The following is a 24,502-nucleotide window of genomic DNA, read 5'->3' on the forward strand; positions in this document are numbered from 1 at the left end:
GAAGGTAAAGGACAACAAAGATTTAAGAAAAAAGTGAGGATGATTACATAATTACCTTGAGATAATTATTACCTTGGCTACAAGAACAAGCGTGGTTCTATTCTGGGGTTGAACAGGCCGTTGCTAGGCAGATGTCATTGCAGAAGTAGTTGTGGTTTTTTTTTGTTTTGTTTTGTTTTAGTTTTGAGATGGAGTCTTGCTCCGTAGCCCGGGCTGGAGTGCAGTGGCGCCATCTCGGCTTACTGCAAGCTCCGCCTCCCGATTGACGTCATTCTCCTGCCTCAGCCTTTTGAGTAACTAAGACTACAGGCGGCTGCCACCAGCGGCTAATTTTTTTGCATTTTTAGTAGAGACGGGGTTTCACCGTGTTAGCCAGGATGGTCTCGATATCCTGAGCTCGTGATACACCCACCTCGGCCTCCCAAAGTCCTGGGATTACAGGCGTGAGCCACCGCGCCCGGCCAGTAGTTGTTTTGTTTTTAGTGTAAGGTTGTGATGGCGTTTGTGCAAGATTGTGGTCTTTTGTGATACTTTTTATTATCAGACATTTTTGCATGATAATCTTCTCTTTATTACCTTTCCTAGCTCTATTTGTCATTTTTTATTGCTGTTGTTCTTGTTGCTTTTTGTTGTTTGTGTACATTTTTTTTTTTTTTTTTTCCCTGTAAGTGACTCCTGGAAGTTGAACCTGACGAAAAGGTATTTGAATTTAACCAGAAGAATGTGTGTCCAAGGTTATGAATGTAAATCACATTATTAAGGAATGTAAATGACGAAATTAGTACCTCGAGCAGGGGAATACATAGATATTAGAAAAAGTAAAAACATGTAAAATTTCCTCGTTAGATGAAACAATTTAGACATGTCAAAAAAGCTAAGAGTACAGAATCAAATTTTACTAGAGGAAAAGATTGCTTTTTTAGGTATTAAGATTAATATTTCAGCATCAGGCCATAATAGCAGAGTTAGAACTGGGGGCAAATGTTACAAGAGGCAATGAAAAAGATGAAGAAAGTTATTGTCTCAGACCTTCTCAAGGGGAGAAAGAGGAAGAGCAAAAGGCAATGATGCATGAACTGCAAATCACGTGAACTTCTGAGATACGAATCTGAGAAGCTTCAAGAGAAAAATTCTATTTGCAGATATAAAATTATCATTCTAAATAAAAAAGAAGCATTACAAACCTGAAACTAGGGAAATTAAATGAAGTCCATAAAGCAGAAAAAAGCTACAGAAATTCAAGATCAAAAACTTTGGCAAATATTCTGAGAGTAGATCAATATTTCAGAAAAGTCTTATTGTTTCTAAATAAATGACTATGGGTGATGTACAATAAACTCCCATAACACACATTTACCTAAGTAACAAATCTATACATACTGTACATGTACCTCTGAACTTAAAAGTTAAACAAATGCTAAATATTTAGTTTTGCATCAAAGTATTTTTAATATCAAAGGTCAGTCTTTACAAATAATTATGAATACGTCCCTTCAAATTATAGCCAACTAGGGCATACACAAAATTTATATTATAAATTCATCCTTCACAAACCTTTGGCAACCTGCATGAATCTTTGGTGACATGCATGGACTTTTGCTTTGTCCTATAATTCCTCTTTCTTAGATAAACAGTCATTGTAATTTAGGACAAAAATTTACCACACAATTTTCTTTTTTATACAAATTATTTATTTTTATTTTTGACTTTTAACAAAAATGCTTTTTCATATTCATAACTTTCTTCACATTTCTCTTTCCTACTTACTGGGTCCTATCTTGTTTCTATTCCCTTCCTAAATTTATTTTTTGTAATAACCTTTAAAGAATATCTAAATTAGACAAAATTAAGATTTTTCCTCAATAAAGAGCACATATTTATGCCTTTCATATGGTTTTTCTCATTAAAACACATCTTACTTTTTAGATACAATTTATATGCATAATTACATTATATTAGTTAGAATTTTAACTTTTAGTAACATTGTCTCATGAAAACCTAGGAAACAATTAATTTTGAACTGTCATATATCAGTATTTTGTAGATGATAATCATTTTATAATTTTAAAACACAACTTTCATGCTTAATGTATGGGCCGTACAAAGGTTCACCAAATTGCCACCTGTCCTAGCCAGAAACATTTAAACTGCAAACCAGAATAAGAAGTTGATGTTTTCACACTGTAGACAGCTTTTACCAAAACATCAGAATAAGGCTCCATGTCATAATGGGACTACCTCTCTTAATGCCTATCTTTTCACTTGACAGGATAATGGTCACTTGATTTATTCAACTGTTAGCCTTTAAACCTAAGTTCACAGCTCAAAATCATTAGGCAAACTGGGATTGTCAATAACTATTAGTTTTACTTTGTATTTTCCCTTTTAAAGCTTTATATCTGTTACTTATTAAATTTTTGCAGAAGTACAACTCCTAAAAGAATAGTGCTAACCCAGCACTTTGAGATGATAGCAAAAGACCATGGAACAGACAAAATTGAACTTCATAATGGGCTCCAGGTGAACTTAACCTGAAAGTCACTCCCTTCAAACCTCCCTACTTGCTGAAAGGGTTTTGACATTGCCAATTACTTCTTCCCATGTGGGACCAGACCAGAAACTTGGGGCAGGTCCATCCTGACACTGATGAACAATCCAAATCTGACTACAGGATGCTTAATCATTGAGGCTTTTAGAGAAGGATCTTTGTCAAAAGGGAGAAATGTGAATTCTGTGAGAATAAAAATGGAATTATTTATGTTAAACAACAACAAAAACGTAAACCCTGACAAATAGAGCCAGGAAAGGCCATCAAGAGAGGGTTCTTAAGCATAAATGCTTGATAACAAAAACTACCAGAAAATATTTTGCAAAAACCACAACCTCTCACAAAGGTCATTACAACCTTACACAATAAAACACTTCTGGGAAGACATTTTCCCAGCAACTGCCTGTCCAGCCCCAGAATGGTGCCACCCTTGTTACTGATCCTTATAGCCAAGAATAATTATCTCAAAATAATTATATAATCCTCATGTTTTTCCTTCAAAAACCTTTGTCTTCTTTTCCTTCCATGAATACGCACATTGTTTACTATGGTATGCATGCTCTCATTGCAATGTCTTACTTTCAAATAGATACTGTTTTAGAAAACCTCTGTTTGTTATTTAGATTGACTCTAAAGAGTGAAGAAGCTGGATTTCAAACTCAGGCATTCTTTATCACTGTGTTATCCTGTTAACCCCTATGTTGTCCTGCTTCCCAGAAATAACCAAAGAAGGAAGCAAGGAAGAAGAGAAACTACAAAGATTTAGAAAAAGCAGTAATAAAGTATCTCTAAATCTTGATAAGGTTGAGGAACAGTGGCGAGGTTTGAAATTAGGTGAAGGATAGGTAGTTGTTGCTTGAAAGTGGAATAGCATGTGTTTAAGACTTCAGGGATAGAGCAGTTCAGGAAATGAGAAAATTGAGGGTGCAGTATTGGAAGCAAATGGCTAAAGTGGAATAAAAGTGAAGGTCAACGGCATAGAGATAAAACTAGAACAATGAAGCTATTATTGTTACATGCACACAATTGAGAGCAGGGCAAATGCTGAGTCACTTGGAGAGAGAGTATAATATCAGTGTTAATGTCAGTGAAGAATTGGAGGGAAGGATATCCCTATGAGGAATAACTACAAAAGAGATTAGAAAAATAATTTTACTTATTTATTGAATTTTCAAACTTTCTCCTTATATGTCTCACTTAAGTGCTCACGCCTAGAATTACGCTCATTTTTTGTTTTGTTTTTTTTCTTCTGACAGGGCAAGCAAAAAATAAATCTGCCATAAAGTCAAGTTGATTTTCCTTCTATGTGTTTGATTTCGTAGTGTTTCTCTCCCACATTCTCAGTCTTTGCTGACCTTCTGTTTTTCAAAACCTCCTGAGACTCTAGGGTTATCCATCTAACCTGACCTTGTGGTGTTTAACTCACTGCCTTTATTTAATATGCTCCGACTCACACCTAGTCTTGACCTGTTTATTGTAGACTGACAGTTGCCTTACAGACCAGATTCACTGCATTCTAGCAACTTTCTGCCCCTTCAGACTCCTTGGTCCTGACCTTGCATATCCTCCTTATATTTTTTATAGGGCTTTTGGCTGCCTAAGCTGGATGTGAATGAACATTTCATGTTTTCTTGGCAAGGAAAAAACTTCTTTCTGCTTGGTCTGGGTTAGAAGAAAAGCCTAGCAAGTCAGCCTCTGCAATACTGAAAGACTATGCCATTTTTAAAATAATAAAGTATGTATTATGGCAGACAAACGCCTCTGATTTAGCATCAGAGAATTTTAGATTTGCAACTCAGCATGGCTTTGGCTTTTATAAGCTTCTCTCATTATGAAATTAATTATTTAAATAATTACAACAATGTAGATGAAACATCATCTCAAAATAGAACCCAATTTACTTCCTGCTAGTCCCCTAAGGGGCCTTTTTCTGTAGTTCAGTGTAACCATGTCATCGCTCCAATTCACCAATTTGTGTTTCCTGCTTTATGGATTAAGCACTATGGGGGCTATCATGTTCTGACTACCTTTGTTTCCCCCTTTTCTTTATTACCATGTCAGTATTTTACCAACAACTGACAAAGTTTGGTGGAAAGTGATAACAGCATGTCCATTGGGCAATTCAGGTTAAATATATGTACATTTAATTATTTACACTTGTATTTAACATTGTAATTGGGAGTCCTGGAAAGGCATTAGAATCTCAGTTTATTGCTAACAGCATGGTGCTTGGATTTGCAAAGAAGAGCTGATATGGGGCTAATGAGATTTACTATCAGATATCTGGCTTTGCCTGAAATTGCCTTCTTCACTCTTTCAATAAGTAGTACAATTTCACTAAGTCTCTTATCTTGGTGATATTTCTTTAAACTGAAACCCATATTGCTACTAGGTGATTAAAAAACTAAGTTTGAAATGTATAACACAATTCTGTACTTGTTAAAACTTTGAAAGAAGCAGAGCTAGATAAACACGGTAGTCCCCCTTTATCCATGGGAGAATACATTCCAACAACCCCAACAGATGCTTAAAACCATGGAAAGTACTTAATCTTACATATACTATATTTTTCCTATACTTACATACATTTGATAAAGTTTAATTTATATATTAAGCATAGTACAAAACTAAGAACAATAGTAATAAAATAGGAAAATCATAACGTTATGCCAACATCACTTATTCTACGTTTTGGGCCTGTTATTAAGCAAAGTAAGGGTTACTTGAAGACAAGGACTGTGACACTATTACAGTTGATCTGATAACTGAGGCTACTACAAGTGACAACTGGATATGCTGAACAAAGGGATGACTTACATTCCAGGTGGGACAAAGTGGTGTGGACTGATGTGAGATTTCCTTATGCGTCTCAGAAAAGCTTTCAATTTAAAACTTATATATTGTTTATTTCTGGAATTTTCCATTTGGTGTTTTTGAATTGCAGTTAACTGTGGGCAACTGAAACTAGAAAGTAAAACTGCAGATAAAGGGCAACTATTGTACTCAATTTTATTTGTGTGTATAAGAATAAAGACATAGTTTCAAAAAGTATGACAGATAAGGAAAAAAATACCCTGTTTATATAACATATAAACAAGAGTTGTACATCTTGCATTTAAAAAGGTAACTACATATGAGCTAATCAAAGTGTGATTTCTAATAATCAGGTAAAGGTAAAACTTCAACCAACTGTTCTTCACTAACTCCTTTTTAAAATAGCTTTTGCTGCCAAACTGGTCATCATCTAACACAAGTCAGGTTGCTGAGGTTATAGAGTAGAGTCCTGGCGGGGAGGGGGCATGGTATATACTTGGAAGTGTCCACAGTTTTGCTAAGAAAATAATGGTTTTGTTGTAGTTTCATGTTGATGGAATCTAGGAACTTACAAACCGTATCAAAACCCATAAGAATCAAGAGAAATTGACAGTGTAAAAAGAGGAAGTCTGAAATGGTGGGGTTAAAAGCATGAGATAGGCCTTGCCCAGGTTTTAACAATTTGGGCCACATTTGTCGTTATTTCAGAGATGTTTGTGTTTCATACATAACATGAATTTGGGTGACATATGACTCTTATAGAAAAACAAAAATGTGACTTTTTATGCATGGGTATTACATACATGGAAAATATGGTAGCTGATAAATCCATGAATGAAAAGAAATATACAAAAAAAAAATAGAGAATTGGGGAAAACATACAAAAGATAATTATGTTAGAAAATATTCTCTCAACCTCCATATGTCTTAATTGCCTTTTATATTTAGTATCAGTGCTTCTGTGCAACACTCTGCATGATATCTCAATATTAATTTCCAGTTCATTAATTCTCTCCCTAACTGTGTATACTTATGAGTGTTATTGGTTACCTCAAACTTATATGCAAACAACACCACTAGACCTAAAAATGAATATTTCAGGAAGATGAAGATATCAACCCATGAGGAACATGTTTTGATTCAAAACCTGCATGTACCCCATAACAGAGCTTCAAAATATGTAAAGCAAAATTTTGTGAAAGCAAATGGGGTAGATAGTCAACATTCATAGTTTGACACTTTAACATATCTCCTTCAGTAGCTGATAGATGAAAGTGAACAAAAGAAAAAAACATACGTAAGAATAGAAAAGTGAAACGAGGGCACTGAAATCAATGAACTTGTTCTAATTGAAATGTATGGAACACTGCATCCAACAATTACAGAAAATACATTTTATTCAAATGCACATAAGAAAGTCATCAAGACTGACAATATGCTGGTTTATAAAATAAGCCTTAACAATTGCAATGATTTGAAATAATTTAAATTATAGTTTCTGACCACATTGAAACAACCTAGAAAATCCCCAAATTTGCAAAATTATGCAATGCATTTATAAACAACTTAATTATCAACTTAAAGATGATAAAATCATAATATGATAATAAAAAGAAATAATTTCAATTAATTTGACAACTTAGATAAAATGAACAGTCATCTTAATGTATACAAGTTACAAAAAATCACCCAAGAATAAACTGCAAAATAAAAAGAAAAAATAGTCCTGTATTCATTTTTAAAAATAAAATCTCAAATCAATACCTGCCTGTGAAGAAAATCCCAGATAATTTACTTATTATTTTTTACACTTGAAAAATAAATAACATCAAAATATACAAAGCGGAAATTTTCAAAAAATAAATGGAAAAATAGAATAATTCTAATCTTCACAGATAGTTTAACTCTGTTTTCTGAGCAATTAAAGAAGCATATAATTTAAACAAACTGTAAAGATATAAATAACCTGATCAATACTATCAACGTTGTCCAAAACAATATTTGTAGGACACTACTGCTTCCAACAACTGCCAAATATACAACTTTTACAAGTCAAAAATAACAGAAGCCAGGAAATAGACCTGAAGATATATTGTTATTTAATTTATGATTAAGGTATTGCAGCAATTTAATGAGGAAAAGATGTACTTTTTTTTCACAATTAATTCTGAGCTAATTGGATACCCATATGGAAAAAGGAAACAAAATCTTGATGTCTATTTTAAGCTATATATTTATTTGCATGAAAATGCGAAAAAAAATCATTAATGTTTCAAAGAGAAAACACGGGAGAGTATCTTCATGGCCTTGGTCTAGGCAAAATATCTTAGGCTATCAATAGCATTCACCATAAAAAAATGTTGTGTTGTGGACTATATTAAAATAATTTCTGTTTAGTAAAAGGCATTACTAAAGGGTGTAAAAGCAAGCAAGAAAATGGAAACAGATATTTGCAGTATGTATTTTAAACAAAGGTCTTGCCTTCAGAATATATAAAGAACTTCTATCAATCTTTAAGAGAAAGGCAAAAAAATACAACAGAAAAATGGATAAAGGCTTTAAACAGGCACTTCACAAAAAGAGAGTATCAAAATTACACAATAAATGTAAAAGAGAGGCTTATTTTATTTGCCATCAGAAAAATGGAAGTTAGAATCACAGTGTAATAATACTGCACAGTCACCAGGAATATTTAAAAAGAAAAACACAAAATACCAAGTGGAATCAATAGAAACTCTCAAACTCTGCTCTTTGGAGTTACAAAGAAAAATCACACAAGAATAAATGATGCAATTAAAAAGAAAAACCCTGTGCTCCAGCGTGGGCGACAGAGCGAGACTCCACCTCAAAAAAAACCAAAAAACAAAAAACCCAACTCATCATTTAATTTTTGATAATTTTATTGAAATGTATCACATGCTATATGATTTGACCATTCAAGTGCATAATGAATTTTAGCATAATCACAGATGTTTGCGACTGTGATCACCATTGTCAACTGCATAACATTTTTATCACTTTGAAAAGAAAACCTGTACCCTTTAGCTATCGACCTCTACCCAGTCTCAGGAAAACTGTAATCTGATTTTGTTTCTACAGATTTACCTATTCTGGGCATTTCAGCTGAATAAAATTATATAATAGGCAATATTCATGGTCAATACAGGCTTTTATAATGAAGTTCTGTAAATTAGGTTATTTGTAAACAACAGATTATTTCTCACAGTTCTGAAGGCTGGGAAGTCCAAGACCAAGGCAGCAGCAGATTTGGTGTCTGGTGATGGTCTTCTTTCTGACTTACAGAGTGTGCCTTCTTGCTGTGTCCTAACATGGTAGAGAGGTTTAGCTAGCTCTCTGAGGTCTCTTTTATAACGGCACTGATCCCATTTATGAGATTTGAGGCCTCATGACTTGATCACCACCTAAAGGCCCTACCTTCTAATACCATCAACTTAGGGATTAGGCTTCAACACATGAGTTTTGATTTCAAATATTCAGGCCATAGCATTCTGCCCCTGGCACCCAAGATTCCTTTATTCCTTTCTGATGCCCAAATTACACTTTATCATATGAATATACAACTTTTTGTTTATTCATTCATCAACTGATAGACACTTGGGCTGTTTCCACAATTTGGCTATTATAAATAAAGCTGCTATATACATATGTGTTCACATTTGTATGTGGATATATGTTTTCATTACTTTTAGGTATATAAGTCTTAATGTAAGAGTCATAGAGATATATAACTAGTGATATGATTTTTAAGTGTCATGTAACTTAGAATGGATAAATCATATAGTAACTCTCTGTTTAATAATTTAAGGAAGTGCAGACTTTTTTCCAAGGTGACTGCAACGTTTTTTACATTACCACCAGGCAATGCTTGTTATTATATGACTTTTTTATACTAGCCATTCTAGCGGGTGTGAAGTGGTATTTCATTGTGGGTTTGATTTGCATTTTCCTGATGTCTAGTCATGTTGAGCATGTTTTCACATGCTTATGGGTTATTTTTATACCTTACTTGAAAAAATGTCTATTTGAATATTTTTCCCATTTTTATTTGGATTGTCTTTTTGTTATTGAGTTATCAGAGTTCTTTATATATTCTGGATACAAGTCCCTTATCGGATGTATGAATTACAAATACTTCTCCCAGTCTGTGGGTTGTATTTTTTTACTGTCTTAATGGTGTCTTGTGAAGCAAAAAGGTTTTTTCAGTTGGATGAAGTCAAATTTATCTCTTCTTTTCTGCCTTTGATGTCATATCTAATAATCCCTTGCTGAGCTCAACATCATATAGGCTTACCCCATGACTTCTTGTAATAGTTTTATAGCTTTAGTTCTTCTATTTTGGTCTTTGACTATTTTGAGAAAATTTTTGTGTATGTGTTAGTTAAGGGTCTGACTTCATTCCTTTGCATGTAGCTACACAGTTAACAAAACATCATTTGTTGAAAACACCATTGTTTTTCTCATTGCATGGTCTTGACACCCTTGTTGAAAATCAGTTGACCATAGATGTATGGACTTTACTTATGGACTCTTAATTGTATTCCATTGGTTTACATCCTTGTGCCAGTTCCACACTGTAGTGATTATTGTTGCTTTGTTTTAGACTTTGAAATATGAAGGTGTGAGGCTTCCTACCCTGTTATTCATTTTCAAAATCATTTTGACTATTTTGGGTCCCTTACAATTTTATATGAATTTTAGATGCATCATGTGTTTCTACAAAGAAGTCTTTCGGGGTACTGATAGGGATTACATTGAATCTGTTGAGCAGTAGACAGTTTGAGAGTGTTGCTATCTTAACAATGTTAAATGTTTTGATTCCATAAATACAGAATGTTTCTCCAATTATTTAGAGGTTTAATTTATTTTAACAATGTTTTGTAGATTTCAGAGTACAAGTTTTGCACTTCTTTTTTATATTATTTCTATTTCATTTTTTGATACATTGTAAACTGAATTACTTTCTTAATTCCATTTTCAATGTAAGTGTGCTTGTTTGTTCAATGTAAGTGTGCATAGAAATAAAATTGATATTTGTATATTGGTTTTGTATCTGTCAACCTTGCTGAACTTATTAGTTATCATAAGTTTATTTTATATTTTTTATTTTTTTGAGACAGGATATTTCCCTGTCACCAAGGCTAGAGTGCAAGGCTGGAGTGCAGTGGTGTGATCTCAGCTCACCACAGCCTCAACCTCCTGGACTCAAGTGATCCTTCAACCTTAACTCTCCCCAGTAGCTGGGACTACAGGCATGCACCACCACACCCTGCTAATTTTTGTATTTTTTGTAGAGTTGTTTCAGAATGTATAATGCAGAATTAATAGGAGTAAAGGTTGAAGAAAATATGTAAATTGGAATTGGGTTGAAAGTTTGGAGTAAGTGGGGCCTCGTGGCATTTAAGTTTGGTAAATAGGTGACAAATACAGATTAAAAAAATACTGCTTTATAGATCCATTCACATTATTATAGCCATTTTGACATTATTTTTTATTTTTCTATGTGATCTTTTGACCTAGGCACTGCTCTGGGAGTGGACCATTTGGATGAGAGATTTATATGCAATCAACATGTAAGAATAGAGCTTTGTATTGGTAAGTTGTCATTGAATAACAAACCACTCTATAAATAAAACAATTTATTATTTATCACCAGCCTATTGGTTAACTAGGCAGTTTTCCTTATGTAGAACAGGCTCTGCTGATCTTGACCAGGGTTCATATGCTCGAGATTTAGCTTTCCTCCATGAATTCTTTCATCCTCCTACAGGCTAGTCCAGACTTGGTCTCAGGTCTGAGGCAGAAATCCAATGGAAGCAGTAGCACACAGGTTTCTGAGACCTGGACCTTAAAATAACACAATTCACTTTTGCTGTATTTCATTAGTCAAAGTACATACTATGCTGCTCAGCTTATATTCAAGAGATGATGAAAAAAAGAAAAAAGAAACTCCACCTCTTGAAGTAAAGAACTTGTGAATTCACATTCTATAGGATATAAGGAAAGGAAATTATTGACTGGGACCATAAATTAAATGAATCTAGTACAATATCTAACATAATTTCAGGCTTAATTTTGTAAATGTTATTCTAAAAATGTGAGAATCTCGGAAGAGCTTCAACTTTCCAAATTCTCATGTTTAAAGCATACATGTTTCCATTATCAATATAGGGACATTGATATGTAAGCTTATTGCTCATTAGAACATGTGAATTACAATGAACAAAGTTAAGTATAAAATGTTTTTAACTGATACGGTTTTATGGGTTGCTAAAAATAAGATTTAAAACTAAAGCACATTGAGGAAGACAAGAAAAAAGAATCCCTAGAGCCCTTGCCCTAATAACCTGTAAATCCATTGTCATTGGCACAAATTCCTGAAACCTAGACCACTGAGGCACCCACACTCATCACTAACTAATCACAACTGAAGAAGCTTCATGGAGACTATCCCATTGTGAGAAAACAAAACCAGACTTCCATATCCTGCCAAACTGGCACCCTCAGGCCCATATGCAAGCGAAAATCTCATATAAAACATATAAAAGGCTCTTAAGGTGAATGCACTACCAGATGCATGGACATCAATACAAGGACACGAAAGACAGGAAAGGGCAAGAAAACATGTCATCACCAAAGGGGCACAATAATTATTTGGTAACTAGTCCTAAAGAAATACAAATTTGCAAATTGTCTAAAAGTAAATTAAAAGTAATGATATTAAGGAAACTCAGTGAGATACAAGTGAATGCGAACAGACAATTTAATAAAATCAGAAAATTTGTAACCTGAATGAAAAACTTAACAAAGAGAATTTATGTCATAAATTTTATAGTTTTTTCTATTATAAAAATTTTATATCATAAAAAAGATCTAAAGAGAAATCTCATAAATAAATAACTTAATCACTGAAATAGAAAAAAATACAGAGCTTCACCAGCAGACTAGATCAAGAAGAATCTATTAACTAGAAGTCAAGTATTTTGAAATGACTCACACAAAGAAGGTAAAATAATAAAAAAGGGAAGACAGCCTACAGGACTTATGGGACATGATTACAAATAAATATTTTCATTTGTGGAGTTCCAGAGGAAAATAGAAAGAGAAAGGGACAGAACCTTATTTAAGACAATAATTGTTGTGGCTGGGTGTGGTGGCGCATGCCTGTAATCCCACACTTTGGAAGGCTGAGACTAGCAGATCACTTGAGGTCAGGCGTTCAAGACCAGCCTGGCCAACAAGGTGAAAACCTGTCTCTACTGAAAGTACAAAAATTAGCTGGGCATGGTGGCAGGCACCTGTAATCCAAGCTACTTGGGAGGCTGAGGCAGGAGAATCACTTGAACCTAGGAGGTGGAGGCTGCAGTGAGCCAAGATTGCGCCACTGCATTTCAGTCTGTGTGACAGAGTGAGACTCTGTCGCAAAAACAACAACCACAACAACAACAACGAAAACTTTCCATGTCTTAGGAAAGATAGGGATACCTGAATCCATGAAGCTCAAAGTTTCCCAAATAGATTCAAACCAAAGAGGTTTTTTTCAAGGCACATAATAATCAAACTGTCAAAGTCAAAACAAATAGATAAATCTTAAAAGAAGCAAGAAAAAAGCATCATGTCACAGATGAAGAAATCTTCATTAGACTATCAGTGGATTTCTCAGAAGTCTTGCAGACCAGAAGAGAATGGGATGATATATTCAAAGTTCGAAAATAAAATAAAATCAAAAACCAAACTAAACCAAACCAAAACAAAAATGCTTGCCAATAATACTACTATGCCAAGAAAATTCTTCAGAAATGAAGGAGAAATAGTCTTTCATAGATAAACAAAAGCTGAAGAAATTCATTATGACCAGACATGCTTCACCAGAAATGCTTAAGGGAGTTCTTCAAGCAGAACCAAAAGGATGATGCTTACTATCATTAATACATATGAAAACATAAAACTCACCAATAGAGATAACTACATAGTGAAATCCAAAATACTCCAATACTGTAAAGATGGTATATAAATTATACATATCTCTAGTATAAAGGTTAAAGGCACAATAGTCAAAAATAACTAAAGGTATTATAAGTTGTTAAGGAATATACAATATAAAAAGATGCAAATTGTGACATGTGAACATCAGCTGTGGGGATGGTAAATGTATAACATTTTTTATGTGACAGAAGTTGTTATCAGCTTAAAAGAGTAGATCATAACTATAAAATGTTTTATGTAAGCTGGATATTAACCACAAAACAAAAAGCTATAGCAGATGTATGAATGATAAAGAAAAAGGAATCAAAGCTCAGCACTATAGAAAAATATAATATCACAAAGATAGGAAACAAGAGAGGAGGAAAGTTGCTACAACCCAACTAGAAAATGACAAAATGACTGTGCAAGTCCTTACCTATCAATAATGACACTAAAGTTAAATGGATTAATTTCTCAAATCAAAAGACATAAAATAGCTGAATTAATAAAAAAGGAAACAATATTCAACTATATGCTGACTACAAATGACCCACTTAAGCTTTGTGGATAACAGTGAAAAATGGAAGGACAAGAGATATTGCATGTAAACGGTAACTAAAAGAGGGCAGGGGTGCCTATTATCTTATACGTAATAAAATAGGCTTCAAAACAAAAGCTGTCACAAGAGACAAAGAAGGTTATTATTTAACAATAAAGTGGTAAATTTATAAAGAAGACGTAACCACTGCAAATGTTTCTGTATCTAATATTGAAGCACCTAAGTACATAAAGCGAATTGTAATGAAGGTGAAGAGAGAAATAGATAGCAATATATTAATAATAGGGAACTTCAGTATTCCACTTTGAACAATAAATAGATAAACCAAACTGAAAGTCAATAAGGAAATACCGGACTTGAATTCAATTATTTATCAAATGGACCTAGTAGATATATGCAGATTATTTCATCCAACAGTAGCAGAACACATTTTCTTCCAATGTACATGGATAATGCTCCAGGACAGATAATAAGTTAGGCCACAAAAAAGTCTTAACAAACTTAAGATTTAAATATTATCTAGTATCATTTCAGACCAGAATTTTGTGAAGCTGGAAACCAATAACAGGAAGAAGCTTGAAAAGTTAGGTTGAAATTAAACATGCTCCCGAGTCATCAAAATGTCAAAGAATAAATCAAAAGAGAAATTAAAAAAATATCTTGAGACAAATGACAATGAAAATACAATATACCAAAACCTATGGGAAGCAGAGAAAGTAGTTCCAAAATGAAAATTTACAGCAATAAATGCCTCATTAAAAAGATGTTCGAAGTAAATAGTCCAACAATACACATTAAGAAGCTAGAAAAAGTAGAACAAACTAAATTTAGAATTAGCAGAAGGAAGGAAATAATAAAAATCAGAATATAAATAAGTTAAATTGAGAACAGAAGAATCACAAAAAGAAAAAACTAAGAGTTTTTAAAATAGATATTTGACAAATGCTTAGCAAGTTTATGATAAAAAGAGAAAATGCAAAAGTAATAAAAATTGGATACCTCAGAAATAAAAAATGATCATAAGAGACTCTGAATAATAATTATAGTACAACAACTTGGGTAACCTAGAGTAAATAAATAAGTTCCTAGGAAAATACAACCTACCAAGATTGAGTCAAAGAGAATTAGAAAGCCTGAACGGACCAATAACAGATGAAGAGATTGAAGAAGTACTAAAAAACCTCCCTGCAAAATATTTTCACAACCAGATGGCTTCACAGCTGAATTCTAACATACATTCAAAAAAATTAATACCTATACTTCTTAAATTCTTCTGGAAAATAGAACTAGAGGAAATACTTACAAACACATTTTATGAGGCCAAAATTGCTTTGATACCTAAGCCAAAGACATCACAAGACAAAAATTATCTACAGATCAAGGTCTCTGATGAATATTGATGCAAATATCCTCAATAAAATATTAGTAAACCAATTCCAATAGCACATCAAAAACATTATACATTGTAATCCAGTGACATTCATCCTTGTCATGTGAAGCAGATTTAACAAATGCAAATCAATCAATGTGCTACATCACATTAATAGAGTAAAACTTAAAAGCCACAAGATTATTTTATTTAATGTGGAAACAATATTCAACAAAGTCCAACATTTCTTCTTGAAATTTATTCTCAACTGTTTTGGTATAGAAAAAGTTTTTTGACTTGATAAAGGTCATTTATGAAACACCCACAACTAACATTATAATCAATAGGAAAAAACAAAAAGCGTTTCCAGTAAGATCGGGTAGACGGCAAGGATGCCCACTCTTGCCACTTCTATTTATCATAGTAATGGAAGTACTGACAGAAGCAATCAGACTAGAAAAAAGAAAAAGCATCCAAATCAGAATGGGAAAACTAAAATTATTTATATTTTCAGATTATATTATCCTATATGTGTATTCCAAAGATTCCATGAAAAATATGTTAGAAATAATGAATGAATTCAATAAAGTTGCAGAATAAAAATCAACGTACAAAAATTAACATATGAAAAAGAAATCAATAAAATAATCCTATTTATTATAACATAAAAATGAAATAATTAGTAATAAATTTAACAAAAGAGGTCAAAGATCTGCACACTGAAAACTATAAAATATTAATGACAAAAACTGAAGAAGACACAAATAATGGAAAGATATCTTATGCTCATGGAATAGAAGAATTAAAATTGTTAAAATGCCTAAACTACCCAAAGCAACATACTGGTTCAGTGTAATCCATAGCAAACTCTCAAGGGCATTCTTCATAGAAATAGAAAAAATAATCCAAAATTTGTATGGAATAATAAAAAAACCCAAATAGTTAAAATAATTCTCTGAAAGGAAAACAAATTTGGAGATACCACACTTCCTGATTTAAAATTATATTACAAGTGTATGTCAATTAAAACAGTATGATACTAGCATAACAACGGACACATAGACTAGTGGAACAGAATAGAGAGCCCAGAAATAGATGCAAACATATATGAGCAACTAATTTGCAACAAGAGCACGAAGAGAACGCAATGAGCAAAAAATAGTCTCTTTATTAAATGATTCTGGGAAAACTGGATTTTTGCATGAATAAAATCATGAAATTAGATTGGGTGGGCCGAGGCAGGAGGATTGCTTGAGCCCAGGAATTTGAGACCAGCCTGGGCAACATAATGAGATCTTTTCTCTATTAAAAAAAAGAAAAACAAAAAACAAAAAAATAATAAAATTAAACCCTACCTTGCACCATACACAAAATACCCTAGATGAGAACATAGGGTCAAAGCTCCTGGACATTGGCCTTAATAATGATTTTTTTGATATTATACCAACATCTCAGCCACAAAAACAAAAATAAGTAACCACAACTGGATCGAACTAAAATTTTTCTGCACAGCACAGGAAACAATCAACAAAATGAAACAGCAGCCTATGGATTGGGAAAAAATTTGCAAACCATATATTTGATAAGGGGTTAATATCTAAACTTTATAAGCAACTCATGCAACTCAATGAAAAGAAAACCCAATTAAAAAATGAACAAAAGACTTGAGTAGACATTTCTTCAAAGAAGACATAAAAATGGTATATTAAACAGGTATAAGAAAAGGTACTCAACATCATTAATCATCAGGGAACTGCAAATCAAAACCACTATAAATGCCACCACACTCCCTTTAGGATGGCTCTTATCAAAAGTCAGATTTTAAATGTTAGTGAGAGTGTGGGGAAAAAAGGAACTATTGTACCCTGTTTGTGGAAATGTAGATTAGTACAACCATTATGAAAGTGAATATAGAGGTTTCTGAAAAATTACAAATAAAACTACCATATGACATGACATTTTCCCTTCTGTGTATATGCTATATCCAAATGAAATTCAATTAACGCCTTGTAAAATATCTGTACTCCCATGTCAACTGCAGCATTATTTCCAATAGCCAAAATGTGGAAATAATCCTAGCGTCCATTGATGGATGGATAAATGGATAAAGAAATTGTTGTACAAACATATAATGGAATATTATTCAGTCCTGACAAAGAACAAGCTATTGCCACTTGCCCCAACATGAATAAGCCTGGAGGATATTATGCTATGTGAAATAAGCCAAAAACAGAAAGAAAATTTCTGCATGATCTCACTTATATGTGAAATAATAAAAAAAATCAAATACACAGAGATAGAGAACCAAACTGGTTATGAGCACCAGGGATTGGGGAGGAAATAGGCATATGTAGGTCAGAGGATACAAAGTAGTAGGTATGTAGGATGAATAAGTCTAGAATTCTAATGTACTACATAAGGATTAAAGGTAACAAAATTGTACTGTATATGGAATTCATGCCCATTGAGTAGATTTTAGCTGTTGTTGCCACAAAAACAAGAAAAATGGGTAATTTCATAAGATGATAGATTTGCCTCACCATAGTAACCCTGTTACCAGCTATATGTATCCCATAACATCATGTCATATACCTAAATATACATAATATAAATCACTTTGTTTTTTTTAAACTAAAACATATTGTGTTTGCATTGTAATTTCTGGAAATTTGTTAGTGATTTTTTGTCATTTTCATGCTTGTTTACTAGATGAATATGAGTTTCAGTTTGGCTGGGAATTAAATACCCAAAGTAGCAATTATTCATACAAGTTTATTTCTGTTATCTAGAATTCAGAGTCAGAGGCCAGGGCTGTAAGACATTCCATGGTGTCAGGAACTAGGATTCTTTCTTTTTGTTGCACCATTACTTCATAACTTTTTGTTTGTTTCTTAATAAACTTTTAATTTCAGAGTACATTTAGATTTCAATAAAAGGAACAAAGATAATATGGAAATTTAAAGTATATGCCTCACCAAGTTTCCTTGACAGTTAACCATGTAAGAAACCAATATTGGTACATTACTATTAACTAAAATCCAGACTATGTTTAAATTTTAACAACTTGTCTTTTAATGTCTCTTTCTGTTCCAAGATCCAATCCAGGGTACAATAAACACTTATTTGTCATGTCTATGAAGTCTCCTCTGGTCTATGACAATGTTTCAATCTTCACATCTTTCCCATGACCTTGATGTATACTGGTCAGATAGCCTGTAGACTGCCCCCCCAGTCTGGGTTTGCTTGATATTTTTTCATAATTAAAATCGGGTTATTGATTTTGGGCAAGAATACTACAGAAGTGAGGTGCCCTTCTCATCACATCACATAAGTGGATACACATTATTACTGATGATATCAATCATCACTTGGTTATGGTACCGTATTTTTTAGATTTCTTCACTCTTAAATTACCTTGTTTCCTTTTTCATATACTGTATTCTATTCTTTGGAAGTATGTCACTAGGTTTAGCACATCCTTAAGAGGGAAGGGATTAAGCTCCACATTTGGGAGTGGGGAGTCGTTGCATGTTAAGAGGAAGTCTGTAAGGAAGTAAGGAATATTTATCTCTTCTATCTAATTTTAGTCATCATTTAATTACTTATTTTTATCATTATGGCTCATTGGTATTTATTTTACACTTTGAGTTGTAATTAATTATTCCATTATTCATTTTGTTGCTCAGATTTTCCAGTTATGACAATTAGAAGCTACTTCAGATTGCCTTCAATTTCTCTTAATATTTACCATCCTTTTTTATTTTTTAGAAAGTCCTTACATTAAAAGATGCTCCAGAATTTACATTTTTCTTGTCCCAATTAGAATAAGTCATTTCTCCAATAAGCTTTAGTTCCCTTTATGAAAAAGATACTTAGAAACCAAGACGTGTGCATTAAGTGTGCTTGTTGCTTCTGAGGTGTCACTGATTCTAGGCTCTTTTAGCAGGTAGAACTAGGTAATATATTAATAACAAATACTTAGAATTATTTCTTTATCTTCTCTGTGAAGACATACACACATATATATGCATACATATATATATATACACACACATACACACACACACACCCCTAAACTAAACTTAATTCTTACATCACTGCCTCTAATTACCATATTATTTTTATAACATTCCTTTCTTGCTTATGTGCAATTTACCTCTCTGACAGTAAAAAAAAAAATGACTGTCAGCCTCAGCTATCTGTTTACTTGTTTTATCTTATTGTACATATCATGCCTTTTTGACCTCGTGGTGTAAGATAACAATCTGAATGTTATAGGCAATAGAATAAAGATAGGAATGGAGAATTATAGTCAAAGAACACATGAAATTTTCTTTAAGAAAGGTCCAGAAGCTGCCTCACAAGTTTTTTGCTTATATTTTATTAGCCAGAAATTAGTCACAAGGTGACATCAAGCTGAAAGAAAGTTTAGGAAATATAAACTGTCCTGGGAAGTCAAATGCCAAGCTTAACACCCCCCGCCCTCCACATACACACACACGATTACTATGAATGTTAGGAAAACAAAAAGGAAGAAAAATTAGAAGATATTTAAGAATCTCTTCCATATATTTCCTGTGTATATGTGTGTGTGTATATATATATATATATGTTTCTAAATATTATATATTGTTATTATAATTAATGAAATAAGGAAAGAAGTATTTAATATTATAATTAATTTGGGAATTATACAAGCCCATTTAGATAGACTGAGACAATGATTATCTTTTAAATCTGTATTTTATATCCCTTCATCTTTAGCCTCATATATAGTCCAAGTTACTTTAAATAAATGAACATGTGATTAATAGATTTAAAGTCAAATGGGTCTAGGAATTAGGTTGGAAAAAATGTGATACAGGCTATCATTTAGGAATCTGGAGAGACTATTTCACCACATTTTCTAAAATTGTCTTTAAATGTATGAAAGAAATAGCATTCTTATTTTTATGTCACTGCTTCCCCTTTTCTCTTAACAAGGATTGTGAACAGTGACATTAATCTGTTGACTGTTGCTGAATATATCAGATATGCTTCATAAATGTGCACCTGCTGTGCTGCTGAAAGAACCTGGTGTTTTCTGATGCTCCATTGAATACAATGGACTGACAGCTTAAAGTGGCAGAAAGAAAGATAGGTGGGAGGAAAGTCCAAGAGTAAATGCGTTAATAATATACCATAATACACTCTTCATTGAAACCAGTTATTACTGAAAAGAATGGAGGAACAACAAAGTCTTAAATAAAGGCTATCTTGTGAAATGTAATAACACTAGAACTTGTACTAAAATAGATCTACTCTTCAGACTGAACTGATTATAAATTTCTAAATGAATGGTACTGTGTTTTCTTTTTTAAAAATCTGAGTTATTTAGAGGTGACGGCCGTTAGCATGAACTAGCTAAGTTATGCATAATACTTACTGAATATTAAAATGCAAAGAATTTATATCAAAAATGGCATATTATATTCCCCTGTGTAACATTACATTTTTAAAGTTTCAACAAAAGGCCTATAAAACCTCTGTATATAGCTGCATGATGGTTCCCAATTGTTCTGAAAATAGCTCAGTCCATGGAAAACATTATAAAGAAATTTCACTCAGTCCTAAATATATCTATTCCTTTGACATAGTCATAGCAATTCAAGCAAGAGAATGAATAAAAAATAGGCCTTATGAAACCTGAAATGGGATTTTCCTGTATTTTAAAATTATATGTCCCTTCTAAGAAGTGAGAAGATTTGGAGATAATTCAATGTACACTTACTAGAAACATGAACCTTAATGGTGAAGGTATTCCAGTAATTAGTCTTTCTTTCCTAATTATAGTTGTGGAAATGTGCTTTCTTTTTTTGCTTTGTGAATACTGAATATTTTACTATTCAAAAGAAAAATATCATGCATTAGAAATAATGGAAAGTTTTACACTTAAGCAGAATACAGAATGTCTATATCCTTCAGCTTTGTATTTATTATCATATCAAATTTATACTAATAACATAAAATCTTTCTCCTTATAGAAAAATACCTAAAATGTTATCAATTAGTAACAATAATGATAATCAGAATACTAATAGAATAGAAAAAAGTTTTTCTGTGTGTTTTATTAGTTCTTCTAATTTCTGTGGTGAGGTAAATGTATTTTAAATAACATTCAGATATTATTGCAACAATAAGCTTTCAATAATATATTTACATTTTCAAATATTTCACATTTGGTATGTTTTGCTGAATTATACTAAAACTGCTTACTTTGGTCATTATTTTATTCATGAAACTGTGCTATAATTATTTCTCTCAATGATGTTTAACCCATCTGCATACTTATTATATTCCAGACAATATTACATTTCCCCCTTAAATTTTTCTTGGCTAAACTGTATATACTAAATCCTTTAAAGTTTATTTTCCCTCCTAAGAACACTACTCTGGCTTGTCCAGACATCTTAAGGGTTCATCTTTTGGGAGAGATTTTTGTCATTTCAGGGATAGTGGTGTTAGAAAGAGCTTGATTTATAGCATTTTCTGATTCTGTGGTGTATATATTTTTCCCAGCATTATTTCAATCTAAGAGATATACATTTGGCCTTTGAGAGTTCATAGAAGGGTCCAGTTCATCATTGAATCTATTTATTCCTTTTTTTTCTGGTCAATTGCTTTATAACCTATTAGATTATGCTATGATTATTTAAGAAATTATTGCCATGTTATTAAATAACCCCTACATTTCTCTTAATGGTTATTTCCTTTCATTATCACTATATGTATGCATGATTTTCCACACTACAACGTGACTTCAATGAAAGTTAGAAACTGCTGTATCTTTGAATTGATATTGACTTTCTGAACACAATTTCCTATTCCAACAGTGCTTGACTTTTTTATGAATGTTAGTATGTCAGCATGATTTCATTATCCCATTTCTTCCTTCACTTCTACTATCTTTAATTTCTTGATTCAATGAATGAAATGAATTATCTTCTGAAATACTTCTTCCGCTCCTCTGATGACTTGTTTTAAGTCCATCATCACAGGCTCCTCTTCCTTTAGCAATCCTATGACTCAGTGTTTCCTATATTTCAATATATAAGATAATAGGAGAGTGGTTTTTTTGTTTGTTTTTTTTGTTTTGTTTTGTTTTGTTTTTAATGTAGTCTCCTAGACTTGACTAACAAATTCTGATTTAGTAGATTTTCCTCCCACTTCAGGTGTAACATTTTTGTAAGCACCAAGATAATTTTCATGTGGACGACTCATGGACCACATTTGGATAAACACTTCATAAATCTTTTTTTTTTAAGGCTCTGTCTCATGCCCTTTCCTTTAGTGATATTATCTTTTCTAGCTTAAATATGCAATGGACTTAAAAATCTACATCTCAGGTCTTGTCCAAATATATTTACCAAACACACTCTTTAAAGCATTGAAGAAGTTAGCATAATGTCAAGACCACTGACTCAACGTGACAAAATATTTTATTTGTATTTATTTACAAATGAAATATTTTATTTGTATTTATTTATAAAATTATAGTGGTATTTAGCACATCAAACTTTTCATAGGGTTCTCCCCAAAAGCAGACAGATAGTCCACACAAGAAAAACACTAAAAGCAATCAGTTTAAAAAACAAAAGCAAAACAAACAAACAAACAAACAAATTAAAAAAACATAGTAATATGTGAATGTGGTGTGAAATTGCTTAGAGAATAAATAGGCATTAGGAAAAATATTTTAATTTGTTCCCAGGCCTTCAGGTGTACTAAAATGTCTTCATCATTGTTTTATAATATATAGCATCTCATAGAAGGAAAAATAATGCTGTCAATTTAAAGCCGCCTAATTTCAAAACTGTAATAGTTTTGCTTGACTAGCTATTTGAATAGTTAGTGGTTTAAGCTCTCTAACCCTTCACCTGCCTATTCTTGAAAGAGGCAAGCAATTGTATACATGTTAAGCCTATAGATTCCTGACTAATCTGACTTAGGCCTTATTAATTACAAACTAACAGACTTTTTGGAAGCTCATTAAGGAAACAAGTTAGTTCACTAAATTGTCATTCTTCCATGGTCTCTGTCTTTTTGAGCCAAATTGGTGCATGTCTTGCATTAACATCTGCCACTAACTTGGAAGGCATTGCACTCCCACATCAGTATCATCCTCACATTCAACCCTCCCCAAGATGTTTAATATTCTCCTTAACCTCATATGTATTAAGTCTATTAATATTTTTATGGAAAATGTTGTTGTATTTTAGGATTGGAATACCCTCATTTAATACTAAATTCATATTTTATTTGGCATTTTATGTTTGAATAATTAATTCATTTTATGACTGATATGTGGTTTGAGATTATTTTTCCAAATTATCAATAAACTATTCTAACATATTATTAAACTGTTTATTCTTTCCTTGCTGACTTTGATACTTTATCACAGTTTAGACTATTAAATAGACCTGTGTTTTTATTTTTGATTGTCAATTTTCTCATTGATCTCAATTTTTTAATCAATAACTTCAGTGACTATGCCATGGCTAATTTATTCACTTTATTATCTGAAGGAGTCATTAAGCCCCTCATCGCTCCAAATTTACAATTCAAATATTTATTGCAGCCTCTTAGTTATCCAAATACATTTCAGAGTAATTTTTGCAGATTGCAAACAATTATCTGGAGAAACTATTGCAATTAGTTTAAGTTTATAAATTATTTTACCGAGAATTTGGAAATTCTTTTATCTTAGTCTTCTCTTGGTTCAAATACATAACATTTGAAATTCTGCTAACTCAATCTGCTAGCACATCTAGCCACCCAGGTCGGAGTACAGTGGTGTGATCTTGGCTCACTGCAACCACTGTCTCCTGGGTTCAAGTGATTCTCCCATCTCAGCCTGCCGAGTAGCTGGGATTACAAGTGCCCGTCACCACGCCGAGCTAATTTTTGTATTTTAATAGAGATGGGTGTTCACCAGATTGGCCAGACTGGTCTTGAACTCCTGATCCCTGGTGATCTGCCCACCTTGGCATCCCAAAGTGCTAGGATTAGAGGCGTGAGCCACCACACCCAGCCACACATCTTTTGTGTGTAAATGAAGCTACAAGGATTGTTATAACCTGGGGTGCTACAGATACAGTGCTTGGGCGTTATGGGATTGAAAAAGCTGAGCAGATAAGACGAGGAGGCTTGGATCTAAGACTAGAGATGAAGGATACAGAGAGTTGCACAG

At 32.7% G+C, this 24,502-nt stretch overlaps 1 long non-coding RNA gene across 5 annotated transcripts in view; it reads left to right on the plus strand.

Moving 5' to 3' along the window:
* The first annotated feature begins 309 nt into the window (after nucleotides 1-309).
* Nucleotides 310-24,502, plus strand: part of LOC105483778 (uncharacterized) — a 203,235-nt gene continuing 179,042 nt past the window's right edge. For all 5 annotated transcript variants that reach the window (XR_011608532.1, XR_011608533.1, XR_988579.2 and 2 more), the window contains exons 1-2: nucleotides 310-699; nucleotides 10,901-10,975. This is a non-coding gene — a long non-coding RNA (uncharacterized lncRNA). The remainder of the gene's footprint in view (nucleotides 700-10,900; nucleotides 10,976-24,502) is intronic.

The sequence above is a fragment of the Macaca nemestrina genome, chromosome 10 (genome assembly GCF_043159975.1).
Source record: "Macaca nemestrina isolate mMacNem1 chromosome 10, mMacNem.hap1, whole genome shotgun sequence".
In the NCBI taxonomy this organism is placed as follows: Eukaryota; Metazoa; Chordata; class Mammalia; order Primates; family Cercopithecidae; genus Macaca; species Macaca nemestrina.